A 12685-nucleotide genomic window follows, 5' to 3' on the forward strand; every position below is an offset into this window, starting at 1 on the left:
TCGTGATTAGATTAGAGTTAGGCCCATCAAGAGCTGGCTGTCCTTTGTTGGGACAATGGTAGAGGGCTCCCTTGGTTCCTTTGTTTCTCTCTGTTGGGTGTTTACCTTGCTGGATAAGCTCAGAGAGGATGATTCTTTGTTGGGACAGTCTTTTTATTACCTGTGTAGACACACCCATTTTCTTCATCGATTGCAGCCACGTCCAGGGAGGATGGCTACAGTCCCAAAGGATCTTAAATTTCTGAATACAATGTGCAACTGCAGTCATTGGAACATCAAGCTGCTTGGAGATGGTCTTATAACCTTTACCTTTAATATGCTTGTCTGTAATATTCTTTCTAATCTCCTGAGACAACTCTTTCCTTCGCCTCCTCTGGTCCATGTTGAGTATGGTACACACCATGTCACCAAACAGCACAGTGACTGCCTGTAGCAGGGCTCTCTGACTGATTACAAGATTGTAGACACCTGTGATGTTAATTAGTGGACACATCTTGATTTAACATGTCCCTTTGGTCACATTATTTTCAGGGGTATCATCATTTTTGTCGAGGCCTGTTTAATGAGTTTACTTTTTTAAAATAATTCTGTTGAAGCATGGTTCAAAATCAATGTCTGACTTTCATTTGATCGTTTTCATCGAATTTTTATTTATTATTTCTTTTGTCAGATTCAAGTTATTTATGTGACCATTGTGGGTTTTTCTTTCATTAACCCAGGGGTAACAACAATTTTATTCACATGTGTAACAGTTTGGAAATGGAAGTAATTCATCTCTGCCAACTACTGCCTCTTCAGGACAATAAAAGGCGGTCTCAGTTTAAGGCTCTGCACACTTTTATAGAGAGGACTGTATGGCGCTGAAGTTGAGGTGAGTTTGTGTTTCTATTGCGGTTTTTTCAGTTAAAATTGGTTGTTCTTGAGCTAACTGGCCCAACTTTTACTTATTACTTTACTTATTTACTTAAGTTATCAGGTTATCATGCTTTTAAAAAAGCATGTCAGACAGTTGAGGTATGTAATAATAGATGGTATTTGTAAAAAACAAACATGCCAGAACAAGTGATAAATGCCTAGTAACATTTATAAAGCACTTCTTATTGAGTAAACACATTAAACAAATTGTTATTGATGTTCCATTACTCAATCTATTGATGCACAGTCACTGTTCCAGTTAATTCCAGTAGATACCAAAACCCAAATGGTGTCCAGTAAAACTAGCACATGCTGTGATCTGAATGCTAGTGTGCTAGTCAAGACGTACCACAACAGCACCTGACCAGTAAAACCAGTATGTACTGTGTTTATACTGCTATACTGGACAACCAGCAGCACACCAGTCTCATTTTAGTTTAAAGCATGCTGTTTTCATTGTGGCTCCATTGTTCTTTGTCTGTGCACCAAACATAATCTAGAATACACTTAAGCATCAGCAAATATACATATAAGGCAGTAAAAACAAGATTCACAAGAGAACTTAAATGTATTTTTAAATATATAAATATATTGATTACAATGATTGGCTAATGTAATATATGTCAAATAGATATTTAAAAATAAATAAAAAATATAATTAAAAAATGTATAGATATTTAACATGAAGTGTTTATATACACTTTATATTAAATCAGAAAATCTGTAAGATCTAGAAAAGAAGATCTAGCAGTCTACAGCAGTCTACAGCAGTCTAGCAGTGTGAAGATCTAGAAGTATAAAAGGAGATCCTCTCAGAGGAAGGTGGAAAAGGCAGTAAAGAGCCAGTGTAGATATTGAGTATGAAATAAATATAAGGTGTGAGTAAATATGAACATTAAACAAAGTATTAGGAGAGTTAGGCGAACAGTGTGTTTGTGAAGATTTAGTGCTTCCTTCTATGTTTTTTTTATATTTTTATACTATAAAAATATATATTATGATATATTACTGTATTTTTCTTTCAATATGAAAATTAAATTGGCCAAAAACATTATTTTAAACATCAAAACAATATATATTTATGTTTAAAGATACATTTTTAAAACACATTTTAATTGTGTATTTTCAAATAAATATGTGATATGTATATAAGATATGGGCCAATTTATGTATTCTTAGATTTTAATTAGTTTGTCTTCTCCATGTTAAATGTATATTTTCTAATACTAAATATGTGCTACATAGCTGTGTTTAATATTTCCCCACATATTTAAAATACATATATAAAATAAGTTTGTAATTAATGTGAAATATTTGGTATGAAGGCAAATTTATTTATAAATACATTTTAGTGTGTGAAATGTATTTTAGAATGAAAAACAATATATAGCAATATATATTTTAAATGTACAAATTCATATTTGTAAACACAATTCTTTTTTTCCATGTGGGTGTCATGATCCACACGGTCTGACAAGAATGGGTGAACACTCACAGGGGATGGACCAAGGCGAGAGAGTTTATTGATCACAATAAACCGTAAACAAAACAGAAATGCAGCAATGATTACCAGGGATAAGGAGGAACAGAACAACAACCGTGACAACCAATACTGGGCAAACCAAAAGAACACACCTGGGGCTGGTGAGGCACTAGGGCTGTGCTAGCTGCCAGGGCTGAGCCAATACCGCTACTCAGAAACAAACTTCCAAGCCGAGCTTGGGAAAACTAAGAACTAGGACATAAAGAGTAGCGCTAGTCAGGCGCATTGAAGTTACTAGACTTAAGAGCGTGAGGAGACAGCCGCCAAACCTAGACGTATAATAAAAGTCCAGAACATAACTAAACATGACATAAACATGACAAGACTTTGAAGGGGGAGTTCTAGATTGCCTGTGAGCCACGGCCCGAGACTGCCCTGGGGCGGGCACGGCGGCGCGAGCGTGACAGTGGATCCCATTTCCAGGCTTGACTGTTACTATATGGTCAATAGGTGGAACGTTTTTTGCTCATTCCACCAAATTAAACTCTGTAAACTAAACTTAATTTTTTATCTTTTCCCAACTCAGAATCTAAAACACATATATTTAATGTATTGGTCAATATCAGGCAGCTTTATTTCTTTTTTTTTACAAGGTTTCTATGCCGAAGATGGTTACATTTTTCTCAGTCCTTTTACCAAAACTGAAAAGAATGTTTAAAAGCATGTCAACTAATTCCTTTAATTTTCCCCAAGAAAGTGGTTAAGTAAAGAAATGGCTGACTACTTGTTCAAATAATTTAAATTTATAACTGAAAAATCACTTTATATGTCTGCATGTTGTATTTTTCTAAAAGATGCAACACCATTTTTATCTTTTCATGTAATTTAATCATGTAATTCATTAAACAAATGGATAAATGATGGACCAATCATAAGTGGAAAAAAATATCTTTATTTTGTTTAGAAAAGATAATGAGGTAACAGGAATGAACATTGGGTTTTAGGTTGTCAATGTTATTGTTTTGTTTCACGTTATCCCCTGATTAACTATTGCTGCTTTTGTTTTGTGTTCTGTGGATGAAGAAGAAGACTCCATTGACGCTGTCTTCTTGTATATGAGAAAGGTTTTCTGTCTTTCATTTTCAAACAACTGGAGAATGCCAAGCTCTATTCGCCTCGTTTCTTTATTTTTTTCTCACTTCTTCCCCTTCTTTTTATGTGTCTTATAAGTAGACAGAAACACCTGCATTATTTTAATTACAGCTGAGTTATGGGTCCCCTCTATTGGCCATGGTCGATAAGTGTCAGTTTTCTGATATTTTTGTAATGCCTGTATCTAAAGCGATTGCTTCTGAACTTTTATTATCCTGTTTTGACATTACAATGGCTCTCTTTTATTGTCTTACTGTGAATTAAAACTATTACTAAAATGAATATGACTTAAAGCTATTTAGATTACTTCCCTGTTTTTCCTTCCTCAAGTTACTAATTTTCTACAATCAGAAAGAAATTCAACCACTTCACAGTAATCAAAACAAATCAAATGTTACACTATTCACAGCAAAGGAACCACTTATTTATTACCCAGTGCTAACACTCATTCACCTCAAATCCTCAAACAAGCTCAACAATAACTCACATACAGCTCAAATTGCAATAGACTGTTGAAACTTGCAAATACAACTCTCAACAGAGTTTACACCAAGTAATTATTTTCCAACACATTAACTGGTCAGTCTGTTGCCAAGCCTCTCTCTTAAATAACTACAGCATGTAGTATACACTTATGAACCCGAATCAAAAATATGCTTGTAATAGCCTTTAAATGAAGGCAAACTAAATGTGTATCAACAATACTGACTATATATAGAATGCAGGTAGTTGGTGAAAGAGTTTGTGGATAAAACCATACTGGCCTGATCAAAAGTGAAGTCAGCAGCAGCCCCCGCTGTCGTCAGCATAAAGCTGTGTGATGCACTAGACAGCTGCCTTATAAGCTGCCAGGCTTATAAGCTTTATTCAGATTTTAAAAAGTCCTCTTTTCTTGGCTCATAAGTTGTTACACCTTCAAAAACGTCCCCCAAAAAGGCTCATATGTTTTTAACAGTAAAAGACAAAGTATCTTTTTTTATGTATATCTAAATCTGCTATCCTCAACCCCAACCTATTTATTAATATTTTTATTCCACATAAAAGCTATCATAATCACAGTAACCTTCTCATACGATTAACCTTCTACCTACATCTAAGACAAACAGCACACACACACATATCTCTGCGGAAAAAACACAGACAAATTTAGACTGACCGACACAACTTAAACGGAAACGTACTCACATACAGAGACACACACACAGTCGACTCATTCATACGTTTCTACAGCATGCTCTATCTGCCACGTCTTCTCTTCTCTCTGTCTTACTAAATTTACCTTTTTAAGGTGTAAAACAATCTAGAATTCTACATCAAAATTTGTCAATAAACATTCAAATGGGAACGTACAAATGAATTTTACATCTACACCTCCAGTCCCTCAGAACTGACCTGAAATTCATGTTAATGCATGTTAATGAGGTTAACATGAGGTTCTGAACGTGTCTGAAATGCTGGTGATGATGTACAGCTGTCACGCTCTCGCCGCCGCGCCTGCCACAGGGGCGGTCTTGGGCCGCGGCTCACAGGCAATCAAGAACTCCCCATCACGGTCATGTCATGGACTCCAATGTTGAAGAGGACTTTAATGTTGACAGTCATGTTTTGTTCTTGCTTCACTGTTCAGTTTGAGTCACTGTGTTTGTCTTCTGTTGATGTGTTACACCTGTGGGCTGGTGCATTTAAGGAGGGCTAGCGCAAGCAGCCAGGGCCGAGAATTGACTTTAGTTGACTTCTGTCAACTCTTAGTAGCTCTGGTTATCTCAGGTCAACACTGGGTGTGATCTGGTGTCTCGTAGTGCTGGCATTATCCATTGGGCTCTCCAACGGTCTCTGCTAATGTCAGCTAAACCTCCTCTGTCTAGGGACTCAGGTGCGGCTGCCGAACCGCTACTGCCTGCTCACCTTCGGTCATAGAGCACCGTAAGGAGTATCAGGGGCTTGTTCATGGGAGTGCGCTGAACTCTTCTCATTTCGGTTGTGAAGCTCTCGTCTAGGAAGTCAGCTCTGGTGCGCGCTCTAGTTATCGCCTGTGTTCTGGTAAGCTAGCCCCGTCATTGTTTCGGTTCTGTTTGGGTTCGGCAGCGGATCCCTCAGCTCCGGAGGTCCAGTAAGTCTCGGAAGCGCCTGACCCGCGCTGTCTCTCTGTTTCACGGCTTTCCCCAGGCACTGCCTGTAGGTTTAGGTTTTCTGTATTGTTCTGGCTCAGCCCTGGCATGCTAGCCTAGCCGTCGTCCCTCACCAGCCACAGGTGTGCTCTTTTGTTTGCCCAGTTTGGTTGTCACGTTTGTCTTTTGTTTATCGTTAACCCTGTTAATCTGTTGCTGCTTTTTCCTTGTTTTCTTCCCTGTTTGAGTTAATAAACTCTCTCGCCTTGGTCCATCCCCTGCAAGTGTTCTCCCTCATTGTCTGACCCAGTGGATCATGACAACAGCAGACTCATTAATGGACTCATTAATGGACACTGCTTTAATGGGGCTACAGTCTTATTTAGTTTTTAGAAGGAAGATTATCATTAAAATTGAGTTGATATCCGGGGCAGGGTGTGTTAATGCTGTTATGTTGTTGCTTGTTAAAATGCAAACTGTTCTGGGAAGGCTTGGATGCTGAAAGACAACCCCACCCCATAATCCCCCTCCAACACATTTTATTGTGGAAAAGGTGCTTTTATGAACAAAAATGATTTCTAATCAAGGTTTTTTTTAAATACACTTTATATGTAACCTTTTAGATTAAAGGTTACATTTTCTACAATTTTCAGAGATTATGCTACTGTAATTTTTAAAAAAAATTATTTTAAGGTTTTTAACACATCTTAACCAGGGGCGCCAATAATTGTGGAGGTGCTGTATATTTAATAATTTTGAGGTGCTGTATATTTGAAACAATAGCAGGTGCTCTGTCATGAGACACACTGTTTTCTATGTGATAATTAGCTTCTGAGGTTCAGAACATGTCAAGTCTAAAAGTAAAAGGAAAGAGATATGAAGCAGCACAGTTTAAAGCATTACAATAAAATATACAGCAGCATTAGAACTAGATACATATCAGGAGCCTAATATAGATGTGAAACAGAATCATCTATAGTCAGTGAATAAATAAGTAATTAACAGGGACAGTCATTAGTTGTTATATAAATGGTGCGGGTGAACTAAGGTGAAACTCAGCCTCTATCAGTTACATTAGAGGTGTGTTTTCTGATTCTACTCCTCAGATGGTGTTTTAATGCGACTTAAGGGAGTTTTACAAGAAACCCTCGCAGACATGAGGAGAACCAAACTCCTCACAGACAGATCCCTGGAACTGTGCATCACCTGCTACACCAACATACCCTAAACTGGTCGGTACTGTGGGTCAGTCATGCAGTCACTCAGCTCTACTCTCTGTGTCCTGCTCTTACTGACCATCCCTGCTGGTACGTGTGTGCAGTGTTTGATGTTTTTACATACACGAGTTATTCTCTAGGTAACGTTGCCATGATAAAGCTGGATTGAGCTGTGTTTGTCTTTTACTATTTAAAGATGCAGGTTTGATGGTTGGGTTTGATGGATGACGGACTGTGTTTGTTTAACTTAATCATTTGTTTCTTTTTACTTTTTTTCAGGATTTGATACAGATCCTACAGTAAAGCTTTATGACTCTGCTGTTCTCCCCTGCTCTGAGAGATGTCATGGTTTGGTGTCATGGACCGTCTCACACCTACGCATGGAAGTTCTGGCTGAGTGTGATCAGACTTCATGCAGATCAATGAAGGAGGGATATCAGATGATCCATGAAGAATACCTGAAAGGGAACCTCTCCCTCATCATCACTAGAGTCGACTTCAGTAAGCAAGGCTGGTACACCTGCGAGTGTGATCGTAAAGATGTTTGTGATGTGCGGCTTCAGATTGAGCGTAAGTGCTGGTTCTATTGACTTACTGCTGCTGGTAGAACCTAATAGAAGAGTTAATGCAGGTTCTGGTCATGTGTCTCCTCAGCTGTAAGATCTTCAGTGGAGATACAGCCTGGTGAATCTATGCTGCTGGAGTTGAAAATATCAGATCCAGTGGAGCTGGTTTATAACAGAGGTGGTGAACCTGAACCACCCAGTGTTCAGATCTGTACAGTGGAGGGAAAGTCACTGAAGAGTATCCCTGAATACACACAGAGAACCTCACTCACACCTGCTCTAGAGCTGAGAGATATGAAGTCATCTGACAGTGGAGTCTACACTGTGAAGGACACCACGAATGGCAAGGTCCTTTATATCTACACAGTGAGCGTCCGAGGTATGACGTTTTTGAACTAAAGGTGCTCTTGAGTGTTACACTGTCTCGAGTGTCTCCTTTAAAAGATCCAAAACAGAGCTGTGAAACAGGCCAAGTGAGTTTTCATTACTTATTTATAAGTAATGGTAATAGTAAATAATTTAGTTATTAATAGAGCATTTACACTGTGTGGAAACCCAGAGATGCTTGTCTCCTGAACTCCTTCTGGTTTTCTGTTGCTAATGTGTTCAGTCTAGATTTGTGTTTGATCTCATGTTTTAAACACTTCATCAGAATATGACCTGGATCTGTTCTAAAGAGAGGATCGATGTCCTGACCTTTCCAGACTTTCCTAAACGGTGTTGATCAGACTGAGCTCCTCTGTTCTGTGTGTGTTTTCAGATGTGCAGCAGAGCTGGATCTGGAGGAAGGGATATGAGAAAGGAAACAATGATGGATATCTGAAGGGGTTAGGGATTGGAGCAGTGAGCTTTGGGATTGTGGCACTGATTCTTGGTGTAATTCTCGGAAGGTATACTGTGCCATGGGTCCTTCCTCTGTTGTCGGGACGTGTCCAGAGGCCCAGAAATAGACAAGGGAAAGGAGCTACAGACGAAGAACAGGGTGATCCTATGAGACCACCACAGCAACTGGATGAAGAATAATCAGCTTCTACTGCTCACTTAACTGAAAGCTGCTGGTGGTCCTCCTGATGGTTCTTTTGCAGTTCGCTGCGAACACCCCATGTCTTCATTTAGAGACACTGTGGGTGAAGATCTAGCTGAGCTGCTTCAGCATTGCCTCTGATCAAGGCTACGTATCTTTATTAGTCCTACTAGACCTTAGTGCAGCCTTTGATACAATAGATCATTCTATATTACTAGAAAGATTAGAGAAAATGGTTGGAATCACAGGGACAGCCCTATCATGGTTCCAATCATATCTAACAGGACACTTCCAATTTGTAAAAATAAAAGATTTATCTTCAAACTATGCAGAAGTAAGATATGGAGTTCCGCAAGGCTCAATTTTAGGACCACTATTATTTACATTATACATGTTACCACTGGGCTCAGTTATAAGCAGACATGGCATTAATTTCCATTTCTATGCAGATGACACACAGCTCTATATTTCAGTCAAACCTGACGATAAATTTAGATTACAGAAAATGGAGGACTGTGTAAAGGATCTAAAACTCTGGATGTCACATAACTTCCTTCTCCTCAACAGTGACAAAACCGAAGTTCTCCTTTTAGGTCCAAAAGACTCTAGAAATAAACTATCAGACTTAATGTTAGACTTGGCTGATTCTTCCATCATTCCTAGTTTAGCAGCTAAAAATCTTGGCGTCACATTCGACTCAGATTTATCATTTGAGCAACATATAGATAATATTAGTAGAACAGCCTTTATGGAGCTTAGGAACATCTCCAAACTAAGAAACTCCTTATCACTACAAGACGCAGAAAAGCTAGTACATGCTTTTATTACCTCAAGGCTAGATTATTGTAACGCATTACTGTCAGGTTGTTCCAGCAGGAACCTTAATAAACTTCAGCTGGTGCAAAATGCTGCAGCCAGGGTCCTTACTAAAACTAGAAAATTTGACCATATCAGTCCAGTTCTATCAGCACTTCATTGGCTCCCAGTTAAATTCCGTATTAAATACAAAATTCTTTTATTAACATATAAAGCCCTACATGGCCTCGCTCCTGAGTACCTGCAGGAGCTTATAGTATATTACGAACCATCAAGACTACTTAGATCTCAGGGTGCTGGCCTCTTACTCGTTCCCAAAATTCAGAAAACCTCAGCAGGGGGAAGAGCCTTTTCTTATAAAGCTGGAATAACCTTCCAGATAATGTTCGGGACTCAGACACGGTCTCAATCTTTAAATCTAAGCTGAAAACTTATATGTTTAGTTTACTTTTGGTAATTAATGTTTCTTAGATAAGGGCTGCAAGTCCAGGGGTTCACGGACCCAGGGAATTGTATGTACACTGAGATGCTGGAGCTGTTGTCTCGCTGCTTACACGCTGCTCAGGTTTGTTGACGGTGGAGCAGATAGATGCTGGTGTTTTCAGGGTACGCCCGTGTCCGTGTTACCTTCTGGCTCTCTCCTTTTAATTATGCTGTGATAATCAGACCTGCCAGAGTCGTCAGACATACCCAGATGCTGATTCTCAACATTCTCTGCACTCCATAAAATTCCTCTTGGAACTAACTTTTCTCTCTTTACCTTCTTCGAGTAAATGACCACCCAGCCCGATCTGCAGGAAGATTGCCCGCTGAGGTCCCCTTTACTTGCATCTAACCAGCTGCCACCTACCAGTCCGGCCAGCGGGCCCCCCCCCCCAACCCGCCACCACCCATGGCTCACCCGCCTGCCGCTGCTGCCTGTTTGGTGGTCGTACTGAAACCTAGATGGACTCGTGCCTGTCTGACACTATTAATATCACCACTATCAACTTTCTGTTGTACCTGCTTTGGTAATTTTTATCATTAATGTTTAAAACAGTCTGGCCAGAGGAGGATGGGTCCCCCTTGTGAGTCTTGGTTCCTCCCAAGGTTTCTTCCTCCAGCTCTGAGGGAGTTTTTCCTTGCCACTGTCGCCGTTGGCTTGCTCACGGGGGTCTTTGACGCTTCATGTTATTCCTTCTTTCTTCTCTGTCTCTGTTCTTTATTAAGTACTAATTATGTAAAGCTGCTTTGTGACGACAACAGTTGTAAAAAGCGCTATACAAATAAATTTGACTTGACTTGACATTAAATGGGAGAGTGTTGATCCTCCTGCTGAAGAATCTTCCACACCTGCTTTCCATCATTTATCTTCAGCTGTGAGAGTGGAGCAACACTCTGAACTTAAACGCAGGTGTTTAAGTACAGGGTGGAGCTGCTGGGTTGGGTTCTTTATGAATAAACTGCTGGATTTAAATTACACTAAACTATATGATCACCCACACAACCCCCTCACATTCACCTCTGAGTCGCTGAAAAGAGTGTAGCAGAGGGTGAAGATGCTGTAGTTTGGAATAACAGCCGTTAAAGCACTATATCCGAACTGATCCAATGAGCAGAACCTATCAGTGCTGAGTTAGCCTTACTTATAATGATCATGTCCAAGACCCTGACCTAGAACCTTCAGCAGTGCCAGGTATTTCAGCACGCTGTGTGTGTGTGTGTGTGTGTGTGTGTGTGGGGGGGGGGGGGGGGGGGGGTGCTTTTCGTACTGTATATTTCAGACGTTTCAGACACTTGGAAGTCATGTGATAATCTAAATATTCTACAAAGCTCATTAATATCTGACCATTATCTAATCTCCTTTGAGCTACATCTTAGGCAAAATGTTAATTTATCCTCCCGCCACTGTCTAAAGCGCACAATAACCGCAATGACAGCTGTACAGTTTACTAAAAAACTCCCACCCCTATCGACCTTAGCTTACACTCCGTCAGACCAAATAGAGCTAGATAGATTAACAAACAGTCTAGAAAATACCCTTCCCTCAACCTTAGACAAAATAGCACCATTAAAATGTTAAATGACAAGGCAAAAAATGCTCGCACCATGGTACAGTGATCAAACTCGTACCTTAAAACAAACAGTGCCCCCAACACTGTCTAAAGCGCACAATAACCACAATGACAGCTGTACAGTTTACTAAAAACCTCCCACCCCTATCGACCTTAGCTTACACTCCGTCAGACCAAACGGAGCTAGTTAAGATCTAAAAAATACCTCAACCTTGGACAAAGTAGCACCGTTTAAAAATAAAATGATGAGGCAAAAAAGGCTTGCACCGTGGTACAGTAATCAAACTCGTACCTTAAAACAAACAGTGCGGAAACTAGAGCGTAAATGGCGGACGACCAAACTAGAGGTGTTCCACTCTGTGTGGAAGGACAGCCTTAATCAATATAGAAAGGCACTCATTAAAGCTCGCTCAGTGTATTTGGCCTCGCTGATCGAGAAAAACAAAAACAATCCCAGAGTTCTTTTTAATGAGATCTCTAAACTTACCAAAAGCCAGGCAGATACTCAACCCCAGATTCGGAGGACTGTGTAAAGGATATAAAACTCTGAATGTCACATAACTTCCTTCTCCTCAACAGTGACAAAAAAGAGGTTCTCCTTTTAGGTCCAAAAGACACAGATATAAATTATCTGACTTAATGTTAGACTTGGCCGATGCTTCCGTCATTCCTGGTCTAGCAGCTAAAAATCTTGGTGTCACATTCGACTCAGATTTACCATTTGAGCAACATATAGCTAATAGTAGAACAGCCTTTATGCAGCTTAGGAACATCTCTAAACCAAGAAACTCCTCATCATCACAAGACGCAGAAAAGCTAGTACATGCTTTTATTACCTCAAGGCTAGATTACTGTAATGCACTTTTGTCAGGTTGTTCCAGCAGGAACCTCAATAAACTTCAGCTGGTGCAAAATGTGTGCTTGCTTTTTTACTTGGGGTCATCTTTAGCTTGTAAGGTAGGCTGGTTTTTAAATATACTTCTAATTAGATTCTGCTAACACTCTTGTCTTAAGGTTAACATAGCTTGGTTCTCACTAGTTGATTGAGGTGCTGATTCAGGTGTAGTTTCAGGCCAGCTAGAAGTGTGAATTGCAGAGGAGGAGCCAAGTGCCTCCGATCTTGATAAATTAGGTGTGTTATGGTTTGTTAGACATCATGACTCCTAGCTAGAATATCAGCTGCAAAACTTTTTTACTCTATTTTTTACTCTATTCTGTTGTACCTGAAGATGTGCTTTGCAATTCCTGTCCACACCTCTGACAGCAGCCGGAGGTGCAGATACCGGTGCAGACGCCGCAATTCCGGTACCTCATTTACCCACCTTGTTCTAATACCAATGTGATGGTAAC

The 12685-nt window shown here is 39.8% G+C and overlaps 2 long non-coding RNA genes across 2 annotated transcripts; both read left to right on the plus strand.

Moving 5' to 3' along the window:
- The first annotated feature begins 808 nt into the window (after positions 1–808).
- On the plus strand, positions 809–7420 carry LOC140542023 (uncharacterized). Its single transcript, XR_011977973.1, has 3 exons — positions 809–871; positions 6765–6965; positions 7155–7420. It is a non-coding gene; the product is annotated as an uncharacterized lncRNA (long non-coding RNA).
- LOC140542022 (uncharacterized) lies at positions 7417–10482 on the plus strand. The gene is made up of 3 exons (XR_011977972.1): positions 7417–7445; positions 7530–7820; positions 8202–10482. It is a non-coding gene; the product is annotated as an uncharacterized lncRNA (long non-coding RNA).
- The last annotated feature ends 2203 nt before the right edge of the window (positions 10483–12685 follow it).

The sequence above is a fragment of the Salminus brasiliensis genome, chromosome 20 (assembly GCF_030463535.1).
Source record: "Salminus brasiliensis chromosome 20, fSalBra1.hap2, whole genome shotgun sequence".
NCBI lineage: Eukaryota > Metazoa > Chordata > Actinopteri > Characiformes > Bryconidae > Salminus > Salminus brasiliensis.